The sequence below is a fragment of the Pavona decussata genome, unplaced genomic scaffold, assembly GCF_977016875.1.
Source record: "Pavona decussata unplaced genomic scaffold, jaPavDecu1.1 SCAFFOLD_252, whole genome shotgun sequence".
In the NCBI taxonomy this organism is placed as follows: domain Eukaryota; kingdom Metazoa; phylum Cnidaria; class Anthozoa; order Scleractinia; family Agariciidae; genus Pavona; species Pavona decussata.
In genome coordinates, this window is record NW_028145655.1 from 498737 (window position 1) to 521913 (window position 23177).

Genomic DNA, 23177 nt, shown 5'->3' on the forward strand with positions numbered 1-23177 from the left:
ATGCGAACAGATAATATTTTTAGTAAAACATTTTACAAAAGGAAGGCGTGAATGAGATGCACCTGGAATTAAATAAGTTATATCTTAACAAATGATGAAATTTGTGACAATTTTAAGTCTACTCTCTTCCCGTTGATCACGAGGATGGATGGGCAATCGAAGCAATTCAAATGTCCAACAGAAAAAAAAAAAAAAAAAAAAGGGACCAGATTGAGGTGTAAGAGTGATTAACTGAATTCTACAAAGGTCACCAAGTTGATTGACTGCTGAGAAAACAATTATGAACAAAAGGGAAAAAAGTCTCTGATACTTACAAATTAAATACGGATAAGCGTTGAAATACATCTTCTGGTAGATGTTCAATTAGGTTGTTGCTGAGATCCCTGCAAATAAAATGAAAGTTTATTTTATGGGAGAGAGAAAATCAGAAGGGTAAGACAGGTTATGAATATTACAAAAAGATATTACCAGTTAGTGTCGTTATTGCAATTTAGGGGGAGGGGATGAAGCACTTTTGTAGAAACTTTGTTGCTCTCTCTTGGTAGAATCCGACGCAGCTGAAAGCTGACATTTGAGACCTGAGTAGTAAATGACGTTCTCATAAAATACACGTCAGGACTTTGGGACACTAATTTTTATTTCACTTATTCCTCTCGAACGCCTCTAAGGACCTTTGGTGACTGCGCGGGAACAGTAAGTGGCAGGAAGATTATTCATTTATTTATTTTCTCCAGTCATCTCCACAATATATATTATGAGAATAAAAGTAATAAAATAACGAAGAAACGGCCAAAAATAGAAGGATTAATACTTAACCCTAAAGATAGAAAAAACAAGGATCAAGGAAGAGATTATATAATATACGTAATAGAACATAAAATCACATGCATAGACACGGTACAAAACTATTAGTGAGGGAAAAAGAGCAAATAATTATACAAAGTCAAACTTAATATTGGGAAAAGTAGAATTTCAAAATAACTTTCTTAAATAATTTCTTGTAAGGTTTTGTTCAAATATTTGGAGGAATATCATTCCAGAAATACAGTCCAAAAATAGAACAACAAAATTTACGGATATTAATTCGGAGTGAAGGAATCTTTAACAGTTCTGAAAAGGCATGAAGTTATCACTGGAGCGAGGAATGCCGCGGCTGAAGTAGGGGCAACCTTGGTTTATCAGACTTGATAATAGGGTCGCAGATGAGATCCCGTGCTGGTAAGTTGTTTTGTTTTGTTGCTTGTTTGTTTGTTTGTTTGAATTTTGGTTGCTTTTGTATTTTTAATCAATTTGGGATTACACAAGCCACAATTGCAACGCATCAACCCCGCCAAAACAAAATTAAAAAACCCTGATCTCGTTATACATAGGCAGTTACGGTTTCGCTCGTCACTTAATTAGGTTCTGCAAATAATTAGGAGATAATAAGTTGGACAGATGGCATTATTTTATGAGATATATTTTGGCAGAGTGAAAGCGTATGTGGCTGAAAATGTTGTTAAAAGTGTCAAAAGCAAAGGCCGATTAGCACTTCCGAAAAGCCAACAGCAGCTCGTTCCTAGTCACCTCTTAAAAAAGATAAGATATTTAAATGACAGAAATTAAATTATAATAAGCTTTCCAAACATTGGAGGACTGTAACCACGAGAAAGATAATTTTCTGTTCATTTATCGTTGAGTTAATTTGTCATCACGTTCACTTTAGCTTATTGTAACTTATGCTTACTTTTTTTTTTGTTGGCGTCGCGTTACGTAATCGTTTGTTTTTAATTTCATAAGTTCTTTAGGCATTTTTTATTTGGTTAAAATTTTTGTAAAGTTTTGTATTTCGCCTTTGTAAATCAGTTGTTGTAGTCTCAGAGTTGCCGTAAAGATCTTGTTAGTAGTTACATTTTCGCTTATGAATTTTTGCGTGTTTTCTATACGATTTGTTGTACGTTCGGTTTTTCTTAAGTTTTTAAGTTCGCGTTTATTAATTCTGTATTTTTTTTCTCGTTTATGACCGTTTCTAGTGAGTTGTTAAGTATTAAAAGACGATATTGAAGCTTTACCAGGAGCGTTAATTACCACGACCTTGTAAACAATTTTAACAATTCCATAAATGGCCTCAACCCAGGATTCATGCCATAAGGACGTAAGTTTTGATAATTCGTTCTCAAAAACTCATATATAATTCATCAAGAGAAAACAAAGAAAATCACTACCGTGACCGTGGTTTGGATATGTGATCCTAAGTACAATAAAATTTTGCCAACTTTAGCTTTGAATTTCTCCAAGAATTATTGATCATTTGAGAAGCCATATATCAAACACTCGAAAGTGTGTTTCATCAGATATCCAAACACCTCGAAGTCGAGTGAAAAAACTCGGCTGCGCATCGTTTTTTTAACCTACTTCTCAGTGTTTGGATATCTGATGAAACACTCTTCCTCGTGTTTGATATATTACGAGAAGGACTGTTTGCGATTACATTGGCTGACGTTTCCACAACCTAAGCAAAAGTCGTTATTAGGTTCAAATAAATTGTGGAGCTTCAATAGATGGTATCAGTGATTTTGGTCATTGACCTGATTGAAGGCGAGAGGTTAATCGTCGTTTATCAGTTAAGACGTGATGTTATTGGCTGTAAAGACTGCAAAAAAATGATTGCTGCTTTTCGATTCGTCTATTGTAAGTGAAAAGTCCGTTAGGCTATTAGTAAAATTAGTCAGTTTGTATAGTGTTTGCCTGTTTTGTTGATGTTATCAATAAGGGCTTGTGGTCTCGGCTACTCACCCTAGCTAGAGTTATACTGGACGAGCTAGCCTTTCACTTAATGTGCAAATAGTTCTTCAACCGTTTAAGCTCGTCTTGGGTGCATCGACACCCCCTCCCGGCTCAAAATAAGGAAATAAAATCAAACTAATACACCGTTCTTTCAAAAGATCCATTTCAGCCCCAAAGTGCCGACTCAGCGCTATGGCACCTGAAGCTGATTTGGACTCTTCAAATTCGTGGGTTCATTTTGTCAATTTGGTCCAGATCTACCGCAATAAAAAAACCGTTTCAGCCCCGCCAATAAGCCGATTTCGCCCAGAGTGGAAAATATTTCATGATCGCCACATGGTGCGTATAGGTTCTTATCACTAGAGTCATTCCCGTTCAAGCTTAGCTGGATCTATACTAATGTAGAGCCGTCTCTGCTCCTATTAATGGAGCTGTTTTGACACCGAAGAACAGAACTATTTTGTCACAACACAAAATGGCCCCAATCATTACAACCATACCGACTTCGACTGGTAGATCCATTTTCATTCAACCCAAGATGGGTCCGATCTAGAGTCGATTGGTCTTTTATTAATAGAGCCGTTTCAAATACTGAATTTTAATGTAGAGCACAGTGTCACCGGGGGTTGGGGGGAGGGGTGAGGGGAGGGAACGAGTCTGAACAAGCATTAAATTTCGTGGCAAAAAAATAATATTATAATTTTAATCTTCTTCTGATTTGCTGTGGGTAATTACCGTCATCGGACAGCCACGAAACCTTGTGCGATCAATCAAAGATAGCTGTAGCCGTAAGCGTTTCATTAGTGTCATTATTGTTTACTTGAACCCGCTTTTTGTCCAATTGTGGTATGGTAGCTTCACAGAGCTCAATCTGCACGGGTATTAAAAAGGAAGCATGCAGTATCGAATTCAATCACTCTGTTTAAGGACTGACCACCTTATGATGGGGAGCATCGCTAAGTCGTTCACTTAAGATGGCTGAAAGCAAACGCATTAAGAGGGAATGTCTACCAACATCGAGCGAGGGGTGGCACATGATAAATAATGAAAGTCCTTCATAAATTGACTAAGGATACCCTATGGTAGTTCTAGTAAGGTGGTGGTTTTAATTTCTTGGAATTCTTTTTTAAACCCGGAAAAAACTGAATAAAATCTGTTCGGGCACAGTCGCGTCTAGAAAAGCACCCAAAATAGACGTGTGCCGTACTCTACTTCGCTCTGTTTAATTCGCGTGGATAAAAAAAAACCCTCCTTTTAAGCCTGGAAATGTGCAGTTGAAATGCTTACAAATCGTTTGAGGCCAATAATAGACCTCCGCTTTAGTTTTGAAGGTCACTGAGGAAGATACTGAAAATTACTAAAATTGGCTCAGTCGAAATTCTCTATTTGGCGCACTTTTTCAGGAGAGAGTTTCCCTACCCGGTAAAACGCCGAATCACTTGAAATTTAAAATTCTTGATTGATGAAATGCCGTTCTAAAACCAGGTTTAAAAATCAGTTTCGGGCTTTCTATCAGTGCTAAACTAACGCTCTCAAAATCCCGATAAATGCAACATTATCTGTCAACAACTGTAAACAATAAGCATGTTTCTGTCAAAATCGCCGACGATTTTTGTAATATTTTTCTTGTTTTCCTCAATATTACGATGGAACAAACACCAGAAAGCTCATATTCAGCTCACCTTGCAGAAGATGTCATCTAAATATCAGTTTCTTGGTTTAATGTACCATACAAAGCCATCATAGCTCGTAGGGTTGATAATTGATCTCCTTCAGTGATTAATGACTTCTGCTATCGCATCTACGTCACTTGGCAAATGCCAATTTCAAGAAGGGGCAAAAATCCTTTGACGGTAACGAAAACCCTGTTAGCTCAAAGAAAATATTTACAGAAATATCTAATTTTAAAGTTCTCCACGGTCATCTCAGAAACCGCCGAACTTTATAATCTTCCGTCTTCGACTGTTTTTGACTGTATTTGCTTTCGGTCACGCAACGGCTTCCTTTACCGGTCTTTACTTCGGAGTGATTGGTTTTAAAGTGGAAAAAAAAAATCCAAACATTAGGGTGCCTGCATCTAGTTCCTTTAAAGTTATTTGAACATGCAAACGTGACTGTTCACGCATTAACGCGGCTTTTGAATTTCACCAGGAACGGTGATGTTCATTCAGTTTGTTTACTTCACGCCGGTCATGGCGTGTGCGTGATTTGTTCATTCACCAAAGATAATTAATGCAACTTAGAACTTGAATGATGTTTAGACGAGAGAAAATTGAAGAGATACCGGTATAAGGTGATAGAAGAAAATTGTGAATTAACGAGAACTTTTTCAGTTTCTCAACCAGAATGACGTTCGTTCTTTTCGCATGTGTCGGATTTGTCACCTAAATAACAGCTAACAAGATAAAAGATATACAGACAGATAAAGAGTTCCGTGATTACTGATGATAACAGTACCTGAAAAAGGGGTCCGGTGCATCAATTCTTCGTTTACAAGATCTTTAAAAAGTTCAGTTTTCTGTTCAGTCGTAAATTTTTTCTGATCTGTAGCACTTTTTTAAAAAAAATGTTTAATTTATTTTAGTTCCAATGATCTATTGTGGTCTTATAAAACACTGCCGTCGTTCTGATTGAAATCTCGTTACGCACCTGATGGACATGCAATGATGATGCTGGAACAATTACCAAATATACAAAATTTCTTTTTTATAAAGCACTTTGTACTTTTTTGTATTTACGCTGCGTTTAAAGATTTTTCCAATAATTTCAATCATCCTGACGGCCATTTCGTTCGTGACCGGGTGAAATCAGCTTGTGAAATTTGCGGATGCTTCAATTATCTGACAAGCCATACATCGACAAACTGCATTCTTTTTGTCAAGGATGCGCATGGCAGCAGTGAGGAGTGATTTTTTTTCTTGCTGATAACATTGTTTTGTCTTATCCTCAAAGGAACAGTCAGGGATGAGACCGTATTGACATTTGCACGAAGGCGAAAACTAAGGCGTTAATACTTAGTGGTTCTAACAAGAAAAGTGTTTCCCTAGGTTTCACCTCATTAAAATGCAAAGACTATCATATTTTATCAAAGCTTGCATTGTGGCTCCTTTTGGTGTGTACAGATGATAAAAACTTCGGGTATAAATCATCCATCCTGTCCACACGTTGGTAAAGATTTTATTCTTTTTAATTTGTTTTTCGTTTTCAGCATGTCAGGACACACGTTTCCCGTGTGTTTTTCGCGCAATATAGTCAAACCAAACGTCAAGTGAATTAAAAAACTGGCGTGACATTTTATTGCGTAACTTATGAAATAAACAGAGTCGAATTAATATCATGTGCGCTTTTGTTTCAAGTAATGCTTCAAGTAATTATGGTTTTTGAAATCCTGCGAATGGCCCAGTAACGACATCTTGAAACAAAAAAAAAATTTCGAGATTCAAAAAACAGCAAACTCATCTCGATTTTAAAGGATCTTCAAGACGAAAATAAGTGGTCCGATGGTAAGGCATTTGAGTTGATTGTCGCTGGGCGATGATAATTTATCTTGTTGACTTCACACATCAAGATAGCTATATAATAATGACAGGAAACAAACACAACCAAATATCTCATTTAGACAATACCTTATTGCAGTTAGCGAAGCATGACCTTATACTGGTGGTTTACAGCCGAATGCCGAGGTAAACTACATGAAATTTAAAAAGTTTCTCTTAGTTGGGTTGCAGTCATGTGCAGCTTGTTTACATGTTGATATTGCGATTTCGTGATTTTGAGAGCGCCAAGGCTCGGTGTTGGTAAAAAGTCCGAAGCTATTTTTTAAATCTTGTTTTAGAGCGATACTTCCTTAATCTATAATTCTACATTTGAAAAGTTTTAGTGTTTTACCTGATCGCAAAATTTTCTATTAAAAAAGTGCGCCAAATTAAGGCCTTTGGAGCAAGCGAATTTTTGAGATTTTTTGTGGCTCTTCATGACCAGAAAAATTCGTCCGCTGGAGTATTTTTGAACTCAAATACTTAATAAACACTTTAAAAGCAAACTTTCAAGAAGAAAACTGGGTTTACTTTGATGCGAATTGAACAGAACGAAGTTAACGAGGTGTGAACCATGTTTATTTCGGGTGTTTTTCAAACCACCACGGCCGTCACAGTTTTTTCTATTTTTTTTTTTCCGGTTTAAAAATATATTTCAGGAAAAAAAAAACCCACCACGTTTTCAAAACTACCGTGGGGTATCTCAGGACAGAATATGCAGAGTTGATTTTTCATCACGTGCCACTTATTTATGATTTCGCTCGGTCTTTGTAGACATTCCCTCTTAAGTTTTCATCGGCAACGATCAAAACAATATCAATTAAGTAGTACTTAAGTCAGTTTGCTTTCGTATTATTTTGCAACTGAACTGTAGTTGAAGCCCACGCGCTCCTGTTAAATTAAAAAAAAATTGGTTTTCCTTTTTGTTTTTTGTTTCTCAAAGCCAGCGATACACTTGGCGTTCCCGCGATTTTTTACGTTTATTGCTGCGAATCGCCAGTAAAGCTAACCCTTAAGGCATGACGATTTTATCACATGAGTTTTCAAAACTGCCACATCGCTGCGAACGGCGAAAAAAAATCGCTACGTGTGTCCACATCAATCGGTGGCGAAATCGCTTGCGATTTTCGCTGGCGATCAAATTCGCCGCGATCGGCGTATAAAATCGCCAAGTGTGTCGCTGGCTTTAGGCGTCGTCCACACGTATCCGGAAATTTGTGAAAACGCAATTTTTTTTTTACGAATACGGCTTGCGTCCACACGTATCCAGCGTATTTTCCGGGCGTATCCGGAAATTTTTGAAAACGCTCTCCAGAGTGGAAATTTTTTTTTTATCCGATACGAATACGTATACGTGTGGACGGTCGTATCCGGAAATTTTCGAATACGCTTTCGTCATTCTCTTGGATCCAGTCTTCACGGCGAGCATTATAAACAAACATGGCGTACAGCAAGTTGCCCTGATTTCTAGTTTGATATCATGCGTTCAGATAAATGCAGCTGTGATAAATTTACACAACCAATACAGCAGCATCTTCTGGCGAGCGATAATGAGCACTGTAAGCTTCGTGAATCTCGCCATACTTGTGAACACAAGATTCCCAGTCGATGCTTTTGGCGATTTGCTTCGTTTTGTATTCTTTCGTGACTGTCAGCAGTAGTTCAACTTCATCATCGGTAAATTTATATGTATCAGCAAATTTTTTTTCGTGACTTTTTCAGTAGATTTAGACATTTTTTCGAGTGATAAACTAGAAGCTTCGACCGGTTTACACCTCGCAGTGGCTATAGCGCGAAAGAAATGGCGCCTAAATCGCAATTATGCTCATGTTCATTTCAGGATTCTCTCCGGCAAAAGAGCTGGGCACCAGAGCAAATCAGAAAATTTCCGGATACAATTGGATACGTGTGGACGGCTGAAAACGATTCGAATACGCCGCGTGTGGACGTGAAAATTTTCGCATCCGCAAAAAAAATATTTGCGGAAAAAAAAATTTCCGGATACGTGTGGACATGGCCTTAGACTATTCTCTTGGCGGCCATAATATAGCTGCAATCTGTAGGGACGTAAATTTATGTCGTTTCTATTTTTCGGAGTTTGAAGTACTATTTTAAAAACGAGTGCAGGGGTTTCATCAGGTTTCCAAACGCGTTTGGAAACCTGATGAAACCCGAAGCACGAGTTTTTGAAATGACTTCTCCGAAGAAACAATACAAAATTATGCAGCGTTGTAATTTTCCATTTTTTTTAAATGCCTTGTATGTCTTATTTTTTGTATTCAGTCGGCATTTATTGTATGTGTGCTGTGAGCTTGTATATGTGCTGTGAGCAGCAGAGATTATGTAGATAAAACAGATTTGAGAACAAAAATAACGCATGGAATGAATGAAGCATAAGCAGCAGGGAACTACAATGTTAATCGGTATTGACCCCAAGCACTATTTTAAGTCCCCAAATGGTGGGCAAGCTCGTTTTCCTGGGAATGACGCATTTTTCTGTTCTCAATCATCTTTTTAAAAAAACATAAGTAGTATAATACCTAAGTTAAAATACTAAGGTAAGAAAAAGGTAGCTCTCTATTAACTGGGCTTACCTTAAATAAAAACATCATGTTTTCAGCGTGCGCGCGCCAAATGTGCGCGATGATGACTCGTTAATTAATTCACAAGTTCATGGTGTAGCATCAAGCATTTAGCAATAATACTAAGCATCGCATGTGGGGTTCTGGTCCAGGTGTTCACACCATGTTTAATTCAATCCACTCGCGCCGATAACTTATCATACCATCTTCCTATCATTTTCATACATTCACCATTGTTTTATATATCAATTTCAAGTCATGCAGGATGACCTTAAAAGATTTAGCGCAAAAATGCATGGAGTTTTTAATGACCTACAAAAAATTGAACAAGAGTGGGGAGTAAGAGTGCTAGATTCTACGCAGCTCACCTGCTTAAATGACTTAAGGAAAAAACAAGGAACAAAAGAAAAAGAAAACTCTCACACTTACAAAGTCGACATCCATGTTTGGTGTGAAAATATCTCTTTCGGTAGATGTTGAATTTGATTGTTGCTGAGGTACCTGAAAACAAAATGAAAGTTTATTTTATGGGAGAAAGAAAATCGGAAGGGTAAGACAGGTCATAAATATTAATGAAATTATATAATAAACAATTATTCCACAAGCGCGCGTTGGATATTAGATGATAGATAGCCAACGAGGCACATAGCGCCAAGTTGGCTATAATCATCTCATCTCCAACAAGCGCAAGTGGAATAATTGTGTTATTAGAAAAGAAAAACACACACACACACACAAGAAATATTGCAAGATCTTACTGATTTCGCTGTGCAAAAACAACCAGAAGACAATTTAATAGTCACCATTTCTCGGCCATGGTAAAGTGGATCATATACCATGGCCGCTAAGCCAATCAAATCCCTCAAATTTTATTATGCAATGATTCAGTTTTTAATAATACTAGTTAGTGTCGTTATTGCAATTTGAGGAAGGAGACAAAGCACTTTTAAAAGAAACTTTAATACTCCCTCTTGGTAGAATCCGACGCAGCTAACAATAATTTCAACTTGACATTTTCGATCTGAGTGGTAAGATGTTGTTTTCAAAAGCTATATGTCTGGACTTTGGGACGCTAATTTTTTATTTTACCTATTCCTCTTGAACGCCTCTAAAGATCTTTGCTGACTGCGTGCAAACATTTCAGATTGGCATGAAGTTACCCCTGGAGCGTGGAGTACAGGCTAAAGTAGTGCCAACATTGGTCCATCCGACTTGATAATTGGGTCGTGAATGAAATCGCGTGCTGGTGTGTATACGTTTTTGTTTTTGTTGTTGTTGTTTGTTTGTCTGATTGTTTTGTTTCAATTTTTTTTCTTTTGCATTTTTAATCAACTTCAGATTACACCAGCCACAGTTCAAACGCAGCCCCAAACCCCTTCCGCCCAACCATCAAGTTATACATAGGCAGTTCGGATGTTGCTCGTCACTTAAGTTCTACAAATAATTAGGAGGTAATAAGTTAGGAAAATGGCGTTATGAGATATATTAGGGCCAAGTGGAAATGTATGTGCCTGAAAATAACGTTAAAAGTGAGAAAAAGGCATAAGCAATTCCGAAAAGTCAGCAGAAGCTCGAAAACGTCCAAATTATTATATATTTTAATGACAGAAATTAAATTATAACATTAGAGGACTGTAACCGCAAGAATTAGATTTTTCTGCTCATTTATTATTGTGCAATCAGTTTAAACATTTAATTTGTGATCACTTTCAGTTTAGCCTTTGTTATAAACTAATGCTATTTTTTTTTTCCTTGTAACTTATGCTTACTTTTTTCTTGCAAGTTAGTTTCTCGTTAATTTGATAAGTGCATTGCGCCTTTCTTTTTCGGTTAATTTATTTTATAAAGAATTGTATTTCGCCTTTGTAGATCAGTTGTTGTTATTTCGGAGTTTCCGTGCAGATCTTGTAACTAATTTTATTATCACTTTTGAATTTTTGCTTGTTTTCTATTCGATTTGAGGTACATTAGGCTTTTCTCAAGTTTTTTAAGTTCACGTTTATTTATTCTGTATTTTCTTTCCGTTAATGTTTGTTTCTAGTGAACCGTAAAGTTAATTCAATGACGAATTTGAAGCTGTACTAGGGGTATTAATTACCAGGACTTTGTTAACAGCTTTAACAATTCCAGAAATGGCTTGAATCCAGGGGTCATGCCATAAGGACGTAAATTCTGATCATCCGGAGATGGACTGTTTGCGATTACATTGGCGGACGTTTCGACAACTTAAGCAGAAGTCGTTATTAGGTTCAAGTAAATTATGGAGGTTCAGTAGATAGTATTAGTGGCTTTGTTCATTGACTTGATTGAAGGCGATATGTTATTTGTCGTTTGTCAGTTAAAACGTGATGTTATTGTTATTGATGTTATTGTTATTCAATGGAAATGATTGCTGCCTTGCGATTCGTCCATTATAAGTGAAAAGTCCTTTGGTCTATTATCAGAAAAATTAGTCAGTTTGTATGTAATATAGTTTGATGGGTATTTTCTATTAGGTGAAAATCTATAAACGAATAAGAATGCTATTGTAACTTAAGGGTACTTCCTGGGTTCGATAGGGTGAAAAAGTGAAAAAACATTTTTTTTCGACCAAATAGAATTTGGGGAGTTTATCTAACATTAACTGAAAAAAAAAATTGAAAAATATTAAATAAAGCGCGAGATATCTAGGAAAACGTATTTCCATATAAAAGTAAATAAATAAAAAAGGTGTCATAACCTTCTTAGTGGGAGACGCCCCAGAGGAATTTTCGCGGCAAAACGCTTCATCCGGGAGCTCTTATTTCAGAAATAAGCATATTTTGTTTACATCTCGCCTGCAGAAAATTCCTCACCAGCACTTCGAATTTTATATTCTTCGCGCTTCCCACATGGAAAAGTCATCAAAAAACGAAAAGAGCCTGTGGATAAAATCCCGGAAGAAGCCAGGGCCTAAGAAAAAGGGAAAGATAGGTTTCAGCGAAGATCGAAAGCGTGATCTTGCAGAGATCAACAAAGGCTATTGGTTCGACCAAGAAATTCTAGTCGACGTTGAAGGTTCTGTCGAAGGTGATCACGAAGAACTGGAGCAGCGGCCTTCAAATTTATCCACTGTTATTGGATCAAGTACACAGAGGTCGATTGCCGTGCAAAAGTCCTGCAGGGTAACTTTGCAAGCGTCCTGTGAAAATATCAAATATCGTATTCTGCATCCTCTGGGCCGATTTCTTTCTTCTGCAGCGAGATAAAACCAAATAACGTTTTACTGCGCGTTTGTAATGAAACATTGGCATAAAATCAGCAAGAATTAGACCGATGAAATAGAACTCACCAGAAGCGCATGAGCCCACGTGTAATACTGGAGATAGCGCGTTCTGCGTGGCCATTGCTCTTGCTTTTTCCTCCGCTCCACGCTATCTTGAAGATTTCTTACGAAGAAATCACCATCGTACCTAAATAACAGTAAAAATGCGATTTTCTTTTATTATACATTTCCTTTGATACGAAATGAATAATCGCTTTTGCTTGAAGCGTAAATGACATTACACGCAATCAAAACGAACAACCTACCCAATAGATTTCATCTCTGATATCAGTGCACTCCTCAAACTCTCCGCTGACGCGCTTTCGGTTTCGTTAGCCTTGGTTTTTCCCCGTTTTCCTGGTTGATTTTTACGTTTTCCTTTCGTCACTTTCCCCATCTCGCTCGATCACAACAGCGGAGTCTAAAACGTGTCTGCAACGCGATACTTTTTCCGCGAAATTCTGTGCTATTGTTGTTGACGCCATGGGGTCCTGTTGCTCGATTGGCTCGCCACATAATGAGGTGTCATAATCTCCTGTGGAGGCTTGTTTTTCTTGCAAACCTTTATCGAGCAAAAACTCGCACTTGAATTTTGGCAGAGTATGTCGACTTTGAACGAATCAATAGGGTATGTAGTTTTGACGGATTGTCGTGAAATTTGGCCAGAAGATTTGAGGAATAATGACAAACAAAAAGACGTCAGGGAATTTTGATTTTCAAAATATTTTTCCCGTGGCGACTGTTTACGCAACACGCCTCAAATATTTTTTGCTACTCAAACTTTAGACATGGATATCTATATAACCAATCAGAATTTCGAAAAAGCCTGACACCTTTATGTTGATCGATGCCTTGTGAATAACACTGTGCAGCGATTTCGTTCTTCGCGCGGCGTTCGATAACCGATTAATTCAATGGAACGACCATCGGTCGATTCGGGGTTCTACTGGCTCCTGGCACTTAAAAAAGGAAAAAATCGCTAAATTATATTTTTTTATAGGAAACTACATTTATTAAGCTTTATAAATATATATAGCTTGTTAGAGGTTTATTAAGACTTGCGCGCGAACGAATTTTTTTCCAAAGGACACCCGTTTCTTATCGCTTTCCTATCATTCATCTTACCCGTCAAAGACTGCAGTTCGGGCAGTCGAAAGCTTGTAGTTTTTATTCATTTTTAGCCAGATGTCGTTTCAAAAATTTTAACTATGTTGCATCCTGGCTACGGCCCCTCAATATTTTTAAGGAAATTGCCGTCCATCTTTTAGCGTGTCACATTCAAATTGTGACCAAAACGTGGCCATTTATTGTTGTTACTACATCATCATCATCATATTAATGTCAGTTGTTTTTCTTTCGTATTCATGGAGTTTTATTGACATAAAAATCATACTTCAGTTCAGATGAAGCAATGACTCATCTTAAAATCTTTTATCGTGAATGAAAAGCATAATTTTTTTGTTTGCAATAAATTTCACTGCCTGCCAAAAGATCACTGCATCTTGGCAGTGGGCTTCCTAAAATTGGCAACATTTTGATAACCAAGCAGTGAAGTCTGCAACAAAGAAAAAAATTGTCATTTATTGTCACATTCATTTTGTGACTACTTATGTGAACTTCATTTTGTTTAATGCCTCTTAAATAACCTTACAGTAACTGAAACCCGACAAAGATGCACTGACTTTCCCTTAATTTTACTGATATATATAGAAAATGAGCAAATGTTTTCTTTTGGTATATGATATTTTCATTAATATTAATAATAGTACAATTTTTTGTACTTCAATTGAAACTTCCCTTCTGAAACTTTAGAAAGCCCATCCCCAACCCCCTCTTCAACACTGCAAGGAGGCAAAACTAAGGCACAATAATAATAATAATAATAATAATAATAATAATAATAATAATAATAATAATAATAATATGATGATGATGATGATGACGATGATGATGATAGTACTAATTTTTCACAGACTGCCAAAAGATGACTGTATCTTTGCAGTCTAAAAAGTGACATTTTGAAACCCAATAGTGAATGCCACAAGCAAAACAAAATACCCTTGAATTCATCCTTTAGCTTGTCACGTTCGAATTGTGTCCAATACATTTACATGTTTAGCTTCCCTAGCCGTTTTTTTCGTAATTTGGAGTTTATTGTTTTCTTGCAATCATACAGTATCATTGACATGTCTTATTGCAGTGTCCATGAAGTGATGACTGGGCTTAACATTTCCCCTATTGTGAATAATAATAATAATAATAATAATAATAATAATAATAATAATAATAATGATGATGATGACGATGATGATGATGATGATGATGATGATGATGATGATGATGATGATGATGATGATGATGATGATAGTAATATTACTGACTGCCAAATATGACTGCATCTTTGCGGTGGGCTTCCTAGAAACTACCACATTTTGAAAAAAACAAAAGTGAATGCCACAACAACCAAACCAAAAAAATTGAATTCACATTTGAATTGTGACCAATACATGTACATTTTTGGCTACCCTGGACGTTTTTTTTTCCCTTTAATTTGAAGTCAGTTGTTTTCTTGTGATCATACAGTATGCCCTTCATAGATATAGTGGGTGCCACATTTCTCATAATTGGTGATGAACTACAGTGTAGTTGTCTCTGACGCAAAGCCACAATATTATTGTGAAAGATCTAGTTCACTGCACTGCCAAATGCTATGGGGGAGCCTGAGGGCCAGTGTTGGAATTGACTGATGCTTTAACTGAAAACATTGAGATTCTATTTAGCAAGCTTAAACAGGTCCTTGTTGACAGTGATACTTTTGTTTAATGAAAGTCAGTCCATGACTGACAACATCTCAGCTTTCATCACATGCAGGTCTGGACAATTGTTAAACATGTATGGTTTAAAAAAAGGGACTAACCCTGGTAAAAATCTTTTGAGGATCCTTAAAGATCCTCAAAGATTTTCATGAATATCTTCGAGGTTCCTTATAAAGATCTTTAAGGATCCTTAAACAATCTTGCCAAGATCTTTAAGGATCCTCAAAAATCCTTGCCAAGATCCTTAAGGATCCTCAACTTTCTTGCCAAGATCTTTGACGTTCCTTGAAGATCTTTGCCAAGATCTTTGAGGATCCTCAAAGATCCTTAAGGATCCTTGCAGATCTTGCCAAGCCCTTGTCAAACTTTGTAGATCTTGCCAGGATCTTTGAGGATCTTGAACTTTCCAAAATCACGAGAACATTTGTGACTGAAATTTCCGGTGAGTCTCAGAATAAGCTTGCTGATAAGAATCATAAAAGGAATAATTTTATTGAAAAAATCCCTAACTTATTTTAGTTAAGCTTCAGGAATTTGTTTGTATAAAAATATACTGTAGGTCAGGGTACTAGAGAGCGAGATCATGGTGTCTTTTGACGTAGAATCACTGTTCACAAACGTACCTATCGAAGGCGCCGTACAGGCCGCGTTACGGAAACTAGAAGCTGACCCGTGTCTTGCTAACCGTACGACTTTAACACCTGCACAGATTGCGGACCTCTTGGATTTCGTTCTAAGATCCACATAGTTCCAGTATGATGGATTAATTTATGAGCAACAAGAGGGAGCAGCCATGGGTAGCCCAGTAACTGCTGTCATAGCTAACCTCTACATGGAGGATTTTGAAGAACAAGCTTTGACTTCTACGGCTTGTATGCCTAAGATTTGGAAAGGCTATGTGGATGACACCCTTACCATCTTGAGTCGAGACAAAGTTGACATTTTCCTGCAACACCTCAATAGTCAACAAACAACGATCCGCTTTATTATGGAAACTGAGACCAACAAAACCATACCCTTTCTTGACACGTTGGTAACTAGAGATTCGGATGGCTACCTCTCTACCAGTGTTTACAGAAGGCCTACACACAATGACCAATACCTAGCGTATGATTCACACCACCTGCAATCTGTAAAACGCGGTATTGTCAAGTGCCTGTACGATAGATCGAAACACCTCATAACTAAACCATCAGTTATCTCGCAAGAAAAGAAACACCTCTCATCAGTTCTTGTTTCTAACATCACTTTATTGACTTCGAGGCCTGGGACCAAGTTTACTGACATGATCCTTCCAGTAAAGAAATTTGGCTGAGCAGGACTAAGTACTGATTTTTGATAAACAAACGTAAAGAGCATGTTATAGCGAACGCGCGTTTGTGTAGGGTCAGCAAACACTTTGGTCATTCGACGTCCAATCATCATAGGAAAACTCTCATTCGTTTTTATACCTGACTTTTGGTCATTAAGATGAATCACGGATGAGATATCTTTTGCAATAATGTCCTGAACCTCTCGCCATCTTTGACGCAAATGAAAAGCAGTGGTTTCAACAGACTCAGGGGCAAATTTTCCTCCCATTTGGCCATGCAAGAAATGGTTAGGGGTCAATGGAACATCGTCTTGCGGATCTAAACTCTGATAAGTCAACAGACGGAAATTAAGTAATGACTCCAGCCCTGTAAACATCGTGATCAGCTCTTCATCGGTCACATCTCGGTGTCCTACAACGGCATAAATGGATTTCTTATCTGCTTGCACCATTACTTCGTGGGCTCCTCCAAAATGTGGGGCTGCTGGTGGATTGAATCTCCATGTTTCTCCAAGTTCAACTGTCTTGTACTGAAACTGTTGTCGGTCTAACTGGCCGACTAGTTCCTTTAATTCGCTCACTTAACCTACGAAATTCGTGCCTTTGTCGCACTTCACTTCCTTAAGAACTCCACGCCGACTGGTGACGGCATCGTTATGACATTCGCACAGGATATGGACAGCCGCATCATAAGCTTGCAGAGAGGCATCAGCAAATATCACAATGTGCTTTGAATTCACAGGCTCTGGAAATTGGCAGACAACGGGGAATCTTCACCTCTCTCAGACTTTTTAAAGTGCATATGGCACGAACTTTTTTTTCTGTTTTTTTGTAGTTCAACATATCTTACACAACAACTTTAGAGTTTAAAAGCGATGAAAAGTTCTAAAAATCCGGGGTTTTTTGTCCAAAATCCCGCTGGTTTACACTGATATTTGTCCCGGGGACTGGGATGTAGTTAACCTCAATCGAAGTTGCTTATCACGTCACAACGTTGACATTTACAGCAAAGATCTCTCTGTTAACGCGAATATCTCGCTTAAGAATGTTGTCACGCTTTCTTTTGCTCTAGGTGAAAATGTAAACCATGCCGCGACGACACATTGGTAGACGCTCTAGAATTCCGCTGTTGCCACGAAGTAACTAGATGACATTTTAGCCACTGTTGGCTGTTATACTGCTCGCGATTTCTTTGCCGAGTGAGTCATACATTGTGTGTTTGGTTCTCAGAAAAACAGACGTTTATTTTCAATAAGTGAAAGGAAACGAGAATAGCGCCATAATTATCTTTATTAGATCGTTATTAATTACAAAGTAACTAAAAATGCGATTATCTTATCTCCAGAAGAGCTAACGAAAAGAAAAAATAACAAGGCTATGTCAAAGAAAACGAACAAATGCATCAAAATCCATTGCAAAAGAAGGAGGCTTTTTTTAGCGGTTGTCAGAATCTCGGTACTTTGCTTCAAATATCGAACCAGATGAGGAAATTCTGGCTCCCTTATCTTTCTCTCATTCTTTCTTTGTTGCTAAGCTTTGGGCTGCAGCCTTTCCCCATCGATCTATTTTACCCTTAATGCGATTTCATTAAAATAGAAGTACTAATTTATTCCAATATTTGCTCTCAACTATGAATTTATTTGATAAGTTCTTCCCAGATAGTGAAGTGGCAGAAATTATATAGATAAAATAGAGTTTAGGAAAACGTTATTCATAGAATGTATGAAGCATAAGCGGCAATGGAAGATAACGTCCTTGGTAAGGTAGCATAAAATCAGTCAGTCTTAACTCCAAACGTTTTTTACGTGCGTGTTTTTGGTATTATTATTTTATGTCCGAGAATGGTAGGCGAGCTCGTATTTCTGGCAACGACCTCTTTTTCTTCAAAATACCTCAAGAAATGTCAAAAATGCAACCATAAATCATAAATTTACCTAACCTTTTTTAGGAATACCTGATGGTCTGTGGCATATCTCCACATCATGGATCAATACAGAAAGTCGTAACGATTTAGAGGAGACGGTGGATTAAAAGTGATATCCAATCCCTTAATTGCGCTTTGAAAGCCAAATGGGCGCAGAAGTACCTTGATGACAACAACCAAACAAAATGGAAACTTTTTTTTATTATTTACTAAGAAAAATGGCAGCAAATTTCTTCTGACTGGTAACTTAAACCAAGCTGATGTAGCTGGTCTGAATATTCAAGATATTTTTACTAAAGAGGTAATTGAAATTTGGTCAAATCTAAATTACGAATAAAACCCAACATATATTGTAAATTCACCGATTTAGTACAATTCCCTTAAAAGGATTGATAATTAACCTGTCTTTTATCGACATTGGCCCCGTGTGGGAGTTAGTCAGGTCAAAGACATTTTAGATTATACGTCCGATTTTTTTTAATGATAAGGACTTTAAATCTCCCTATGAGGTTAAGACACTTTTTTAACGTACTACGGTGTTGTGTCTGCCATGGCAAAATTGAAAAAAGGCTTTTCAGGATCAGGTTATGAAAAAATCCAAAAACCAACTGACTTGTGGCGAAAAGCTACTATCATCTTCAAACTTTTGCAAAGAAGCCTATAAACTAATCGTTAAAGAAATCACTTCTACACAAGCTAAAAGCCAGAGAAAATGGATAACTGACTGCGAAATCTTCGAAAATTCGATAAAATGGAATGAGTCATATATATATTCTGCCCTTTTATTGCACTAGAGAAACTAAACTTTTAACTTTCCAATTTAAACTTCTTCACAGAAGAATTGCCACTTAAATTTACCTCTATAAAATAGGTATTTCTTTAACGGGCGCCTGTACCCTCTGTGAACGAAACACAGAAACCCTGATCCATCTATTCTGGGAATGTGCTTTTGTTCAAAATTTTTGGCAAAACGTACAATACTGGTTGATACAGCATCTGGTTAAGCCTCAAGACTTTTCTTTGACCCTACCTACCTGTCTGGGTTTAGTCGATAACCCTGTGAATATACTTTCACATCATGCACTTCTAAATGGCTGATATCACATTTACTGAATTACTTATCCAAAATTAAGAAAACCCCGCCGAATCTACATACTTTTTCGCAAACCTTCTTAAAGTGCCAAGAAATTAAAAAAAAAATGTTTTGCTTACAAGACGAACGCTTTTCAGAAATACAACTTAAAATGGAACTGTTTCAAATAAACTGTGTCTTCAATTTACCTTTTTTTTTTTTTGGATGGTCCCTTGATCGCTACTTAATCTTCGAATTTTGTTTTTTAACTCCACTCTTGTTCCAAGAGTTCTGCGTTAGGAGTGCGGGCTCTCTCTTCTTTTCTCTTTCTGTCTCGTGTCCTTCGTCTTTTTCGTTTATCTTTTCGTCCTTACTTTTAATTGATACGCGTACAAATCGTAAATAAGTCGTAAGTAGTCGAAGTGATGTGTATGTACCCTTAAAAATGGACTGTAAGTAGCACAAATATTCTTTTATAAATAGTATAAGTATCGTATTGTACTGTAGTGTAGGTATTGTATTGTAAGTAGTACATGTAGTATAAGTTCACTTGAAGACATAGCGTTATTTCTGTAAGTAGTGTGGACATTGTAAGTACTTTTAGCTTTCTAAGTATAGTAAGTATTGTAAACAATGTAGGTATAGTTATTGTGGTTAGTATGTGAGAACTGTAAGTAATGTTAGTAGCGTTCAGTATTGTAAATGACGTGGCATGTAAGGCAATAAAAATTGTTAAAAAAAAAAAAAGAATTTAGAGGAAAGCTTCATATTCTAGATCGGCACTCTAAATCCCCATGGAATCAAACAATGATTTTCCCTCGTGCACCACCCTTGTAGCACCACTGCTCGTTATACTGAACCACACACAGCTCACAATTCCTCGACAGCTAACATCCAAAACATCACTTCTTGGATCTCTTAGATTATCTTGCCAGATAATGCTTTGCATTACCACGCCGAAATTGCACAACAGTTTCTTTAAAAACTAACCCCTTTATTTACTTCCAATAACTATTGAATTTACAGCTGACTTGGGTTCCTGGGAAGGTAAACACTGAAGTGGCTATAAAATATGGGGTAGTTCAGATAAGCTATAAAATTTTGAATAAGATATATAAATTAAAACTTTACGAGTAGGGAGAAGCGACGGCAAATGGTGTTCCTCCGCTACTCTTTTATATATCATGACATAAAATGATGAAATTTCTATATGATGGCCAATAGGAAAATGGTACCAGGATATTGCTGATTCAAAGAAAGAAGCACTCTTAAGGCCGGTTTACACGGTACGACTTCGTCGCACGCCACCTGCTTACGACAGGCCTAAGACACGAATTGTTTCGTGTAAATCAAACCTGCAACTCGCTTACGACTGTTGTGCTCGTCACAAAAAATGTCGTAGGAATTTTAAAACATGTCTCAAAATCCTACGACAATCGTAGGTATAGGCAATGTTGAATGACGAGTGTTGTGTACGACTTTTTGGATGACGCGAGCAGCGCGCGCTCTAGAAATCGCATGCGACAGTGGTAATCAAAAATTGTGCCGTCTAAATCGGCCCTTAGCTTCCACAGATAATTAGCCGCATACTGATACACGTCTATGTGTGTGTGATTTGGGAAGCAGAAGTCATATAATGTTTAAAACACGAGCAGCAGTGTTTTATCGGGTGTGCCTCGTAGTTTTAGACCCGATAAACAACATCCTGCGAGTTTTTTGAACGGCTTCAAAAACATTCCTGGAAAAGCGGGTGTCAAAGAGAGGTCATTACAATGATGGTACTGTGAACGTTGAAAATTAGCATACTAGAAAAACATTAAACACTGAATTCTAATAAGAAGGAGGTTTTATCGGGTTTCAAAACCACCCTCGTGATGTTTTATCGACCATTTGATAGGTCAATTAGGCTTACGAATTATTTATGAGTTTTTGAAAGCTAGGCGAGTAGCCAGGGTTTGATTATCCGACTTTTAATGGCTGTTGCAGCCCCCTTGCGAGTTTGTAACGGTTTCAAAATACAATGTGCACACTGTGTTTTATTGATTGATTGATCGATTGCTTGCTTGCTTGCTTGATTGGTTCCTTTCCCTCCCCTTTCCTGTCAATACACGCTTTTTTACACGATTTTTCCGATAACAATTACTGTTTCTTCTCGCAATTAGCTGTTCTATGTTTGCTCATTAGGGCTCTCATAACAAAAGAGGTAAACGACAGTAGGATTCGTCAGCCACTTTAGGAGACTTTTGGTTATATAAACAGGAAGTGACTTTCATTTTTTTACAACAAAGCAATATCTTTACTGGAAGTAAACGAGAAAAACGCTTCGTATGATTAAATGAGACTTTCATCATAACAACATTAGCACAAGAGAATTTCGGCTAAATAACAATTGAATCAAAATGCTTATATTTGCTTCCCAAATCTCCCTTGCTAGATTCTTCATCGCACGTAACACTGAAGCTGGTAAAGTATCAGTACTAACTGCTAAAATATTATAAAAATTGAGCTATCAGAAAGACCAAGGGGACTGGAATTGCGTCAGATCGATAAATATAGTTTCGTAAAAGAGCCGAAAAATAACATCGCTCCTATGAACTGAAAATCCCTACGTGAGAGGCACACTTGAGTAGTTTGAATCAATGTAAAATGGTGCTTTCTCTCATTCTTTGTTTATTGGCAGTTGTCTGCAATTAGTTGTATGTTTGGTATTTCTTTCTTTCTTTCCTCCGTTTCTTTCTTTCTTTCTTTCTTTCTTTCTTTCTTTCTTTCTTTCTTTCTCTCTTTCTTTCTTTCTTTTCTTTTCTTTTCTTTGTACCCAAACAAGCTATGGGAAGGAGTTATTACACCAGCTGCTATAGAAGCTTATAAACATGATAATGTTAAGTATATGACACTAAAACGTCGAGGGTATAATGCATCCCAAAATATTTTCTTTTAGAGCAATAAATAGACTGTTTTCAAACCTCTCTTTCCCCATGTAATTGTCAATATCGTATGTTTGAATCGAACTGCCGGTATCTTGGTTGATAATGGCGAGCGCAATGTGGCGAGTGCGCCAAAACTGACGAGGGGCTGGCAGGAAGGGGAGAACAAGATCTCTCATTCCTTCTCTCCCCGACGCTAAAGAAACTGACGAGGGCTCCCAGGTTGCGCTCGCTATTAAAAACTTACATGGCGGCAGTTTCGATCGAAATGTGCTATCTCAACAAGCACACAATAAAGGCATTGCAAAGAGTCTAATTAGTAAATAAACATATGACGTGAATGAACGTAATATTTTTGCCATGTTCTCTAGAAAGCAGTCTTCTACAATCCGCAATTGAATTTTAAGAATGTTTCAAAAACGTCGAAAAGCAAGAAACTTTTATTGTGTTTTTAAATAACATTCACAATGAAATTTCTGAGGCCTTTACCAGTCAAAATTAGATGGAATGAATTACAGTAGACATTAACAAGTCAGACTAAATATTGTACTTAAAATTGTTTCTAAGATGATTTTTGAACAAACCGCATGGTATATTTAAAGTATGATAATTATCAGCCTTCGAGCGAGTTCTTCGGTCTTCATTAATATATGAGAGACAACTTATTATTGTATTACTTTCGGTATAACGCATTACCATAATCTGAGGCATTGTGTTGCCAAAACACATCAGCCTCACAAACAAAATTGATTAAAAGAAACATAGCTTTGCAGTAATAACCACTCATTAGTTTTCCGTCTAACTCATGATCCAAGCTCTCCTACAAATTACCATACAATTCTCACAGCTGACGGAAAGTTCTGCTGTGGTACAGCCTCAGTATATTCACTATGTTTTAATCAACTAACATGACTGTGAAAACTTTACTGGTCTTACGCGCACACAAAATTATATCCAACAAC

General features: G+C 37.2%; 1 protein-coding gene and 1 long non-coding RNA gene across 2 annotated transcripts in view; both read right to left on the reverse strand.

The window, feature by feature from the left end:
- The window catches only part of LOC146456960 (scavenger receptor cysteine-rich domain-containing protein DMBT1-like), a gene marked incomplete at its 3' end in the record, with an annotated part of 596400 nt that overhangs the window by 443542 nt on the left and 129681 nt on the right, over positions 1-23177 (reverse strand). The gene's annotated exons all lie outside the window — the stretch shown is intronic.
- Positions 11440-12835, reverse strand: LOC146456975 (uncharacterized). Its single transcript, XR_014858657.1, has 3 exons — positions 12434-12835; positions 12195-12315; positions 11440-12097 (listed from the first exon to the last, which is right to left on the reverse strand). It is a non-coding gene; the product is annotated as an uncharacterized LOC146456975 (long non-coding RNA).